Below are 3,954 nucleotides of genomic sequence, written 5' to 3'. Positions count from 1 at the left end.
TCACGATTTTGACTTCCCACGATCAAATATGCGTGATCGAGCGATTCTTTTTTAAAAGCGTCATTTCATAGAACGCTCCGGGTTTTTTGCAAAGCCAATCTACCGCTACTACCGTCTGCTCATGAGCCAGTCAGAGTAGTTCACTGCACCCCGTGCATCTTAGCTTCAAGATTTAGACAGTCCCAGAGGACAGAGTAACGGGAGGAAAACTCAACAGATAGCAGTCGGTTATACGTCAGCATCAAGGTTTACCAGTTTGCCAGTAAACGCAACATTTGTCCCGTCTGTTGTTTTTCAGACAACAGCAGTGAGCAGTGCTAGTCGGTGCTAGTAGCGTCTGTTAGCTGTTAGCTAGTAGCGTCTGTTAGCTGTTAGCTCCTCTAGGACGCACCAGTGCTAATGTCCTCGCATCCGCTGCAATGCTGTTTATATGGATATGGTTTAATTTTGCGTTATGTGACCCATTTCGTCTGTAAAGCCGTGCCTGTGTGGGATCTCTCCTCTCCTCTTTCTCCTCTTACTCCGCGCCCGGCCACACAGCGCCGGTCCACACTTCTGACATTTGTCTACAGTTTTAATTTTTCATTAACACAGCTGTATATTGTTAAATATGAGGGGCAAACCTGTATTTGTACCAGTGTTTCCGCGGGTAACTCTGTTATTGCGGCCGCCACGGCGAAGAACACAGAAGAAGTTATTGAATGCAGCTAACTTCAGTTGGTAGAGTAACAGTGTGAGACGGAGCTGCTGAACCTGGGCCAGAGATGTGACCCATGGCCAGAATATCATAGTTCATAAAAATGCTGTGCAGTGACGATAAAAACGTTTCATACACACATCGTGTGTATCCGCCATTCGACCCGTGCTGGACCCGTTCATAATGAGTCAGCCGTCTCCCTGTGAGTAGCGTCCATCACACTCCCTGTCGCAGTTATAAATAGCCTATGTGACAATAAAATTTGTTTTGGCTAAAATCAATAAATAATCGTGAAAATAATCACGATCAAAATTTTGATCAAAATAATCGTGATTATCATTTTGACCATAATCATGCAGCCCTATGTTTGGGGCTTTAGTAGCTGCTTCAACATCAGCATTGCCAGAAGTAGAGGAAGCAGAGAAGCAGAAACAACATCATGACAGGGAAGAAGACGAGGAGGAGGAGAGTGACCGTGACAGGGCCATGGGAGCGAGTGAGGCAAAGATGGAAGAGAGAGTAGTTGACGGCGTGGTAAGGAGTAGGCAAATTAACAAGGACTCTGAGGAAGGGAGTGAGGTTGTGTATTGTGTGTGTGTGTGTGTGTGTGTGTGTGTGTGTGTGTATGTGTGTGCACGCGTAATGTGCACCTCACTTCATTACGACAACATGCACGCATTCACACAGATTTAGACAGGCCTACTGTTTTCATCGCTGGTTTTTGGAGCTCGCTGTGCAGTAAGCCCTATGTTGGGATGTAGTTTGTACACTGTCACTCCGCTCAACTGTACTTCATGGAGGGGGGGGGCAAGTGAGAATACAGAGCCTGTGTAACATAGTATCTTTAGACTCTAAGTGGACCGTGTCATTTTAAACAGGAATTCCAAATGCCAGTTCAAGTATATATAGTATGTGAACATAGAAATGAATTGAATAAATTGCCCCCATTCTTACAGATACCCGATCCAGCTATTTGATTCAGTGTTGGCCCAATATCCCATATCATTAGAAACCAGACTTATTGTGTTTATCCTCATAAGTCAGATCTAAGTGATATCATAGGCTGTGTGGCATGTGTTTACTTTAACCCTGTTAACCATCAACGCTCAGTAGACCTGCTCTAAATCGAAAGCTGATGTCAGGGAGGAAAACACAGCGTGTGAGAATGATTAAAATAGTTGCTGCTGTTCCTGCCCAAACAGTGGTAAATCCAACAACGGATGATGTCGAGGATTTATTTCATTCTTGTGAAATCCTATTAATGAATTGAAAGAAATTCATGAAAACATGGATGTGACTCCGTTTCTACTTTTCACAACGTTATTAAAAAGTTGTTGGCAGGCCTGCTATATACATGGAACAGTGATTACACCATATTGAGGAGATGCCTTTGATACCTGGGCAACCGTGAGTGTATCTCTGGGGCATGTCTATAAATGCTTTTGCTTTATCTGGGGAAAAGGTTAAGATGAAAGATACTGATAACAACGGCAGACAAAGTTATTAAAGGCAGTCATTGTGAGTGCTATGATTTCCCCGGGCTCAGTATTAAGGTGATGCCTATCATTACTCTGCTTTAAGCCCTGGAAAGATTTGTTTGGATATTGCAGAGCTCACAAACAAAATTCAGGCACTGAGGGGAAACTAAAAGCCAGCAAACCGACAAGCAGAAATAAAATTACTCAGCAGTCTGGTGCATCTCAGATAACAGAGAAGGGTTATCATTAAAGCAATATGAAAACATAGGTAAAAACTTGAAGTATCGTAATGGTCCAAATATAAGATGACCCTGATAAGACTCATTTTTGGAAAAATACTTTATAAAAGTAAAACAAAGTTAGTGATAGTGAGATGCTTGATACAGTTACACTTCTAGTGATGAATCGACGAAAACACGTTTTATTTCTCTGAGCCACGGCTTTGTTCTAACGCCGCTGGGCGTTCTCTCTCTCTCTCTCTTCAGCTACTCTCTATCTCTCTCCACCATATAACGTCATTGTGGTTTGGGCGCTCGCTCTAAAACTCAGCTTTTTCTGATCCTGTTATAGAGCTGCTATGACACTGCAATTACTCTTGACCAAAGATCACAAAGTAACTCTCACTCGCCCTTTGAGGTAGAATATGACCAACAAATGGCAATCATCTGGGAAAAGGGGCTGATTGGCCGAGAAGGTGACCAAAAGAAAAGACAAAGTTTATGTCCAGAGATGGAAGAACAGACAGAAAACCATTACTGCAGCACCGCGTCTCATCAGACCAAGGTGTTACGGTGCAATCAGGCATAAATGGTGGAATGAATGTTGCTGCTGAGTCACCTGGAGTTACCAAACTGCTGTCAAAGTACTCTGGTTTGATGAGACAAAATTGAAGTCTTTGGCCTGACTGTCAAGTGCTTCGGTGAAAACCAGGTACTTTCCCAGGCATGGTTAACACCATGGTTAACACCTTGTCTTCTGTGAAACGGGCTATGTCAACATCAAGTCGTGAGTAGGCTCGATGATTGGTTAGAATTGAGAGGTACAGTTCAAACAAGAGAGCACAAACAACATCAGAATTGGTCGAGATTCCCTTTTCAATGCAAATCAAATCACTCAGCCAAGACAACAGGAGCAGCTTTTGGAAACTCATCCACTGTCTTTGAATGAGCAGTCCAAAAGCTGGACTCTAGGAATCTAAGGATACAGTTCCCTAATCTTCTCCATTTATTCTGACAGAGTTTAAAGAATCTGTAAGAAAAGAAGCTATACACTGAAATGCAGGTCTGCAAAGATGAAAAAAGGAAGAACCAGAAGACTTGAAGCTCTAATTAGAGCTGGGCGATATGGAGAAAATCAAACATCACAATATTTTTGTCCGAATACATCTATGTTGGTATTGCAGCGATATCATAGTGTTGACTATTGCTGCTTTCACAAAATATTGCCACAATGAGAGTTTTGATAAATAATTACCAGTAATGTGGACATAATGACTAAATGGGAAAAATAATAAAACAGCTATTAAGTCTGGTAAGTGGAGAAAATCACACCACTTTACTGTGATGTAGCCTTTAACACCAGGAAAAGACAACACTTGTGTCATGTCATGATATCCAAAATGTAAGACAATATCTAGCCTCACATATCAATGTCGATATGATATTGATATATTGCTCAGCCCTAGCTCTAATTACCAGTACTGGTACAGTACATAAGAAGGAGCACTTTCTGAATCACTCATACAAGCAGGCGCGCACACACACACAGACACACACAGAC

General features: G+C 42.2%; 1 protein-coding gene across 2 annotated transcripts in view; it reads right to left on the bottom strand.

The window, feature by feature from the left end:
- Window positions 1–3,954, bottom strand: part of znf236 (zinc finger protein 236) — a 53,951-nt gene that overhangs the window by 25,210 nt on the left and 24,787 nt on the right. The gene's annotated exons all lie outside the window — the stretch shown is intronic.

This window comes from Etheostoma spectabile, chromosome 6, assembly GCF_008692095.1.
Source record: "Etheostoma spectabile isolate EspeVRDwgs_2016 chromosome 6, UIUC_Espe_1.0, whole genome shotgun sequence".
Taxonomy (NCBI): domain Eukaryota; kingdom Metazoa; phylum Chordata; class Actinopteri; order Perciformes; family Percidae; genus Etheostoma; species Etheostoma spectabile.
This window is presented reverse-complemented; position numbering and strand designations above follow the sequence as displayed.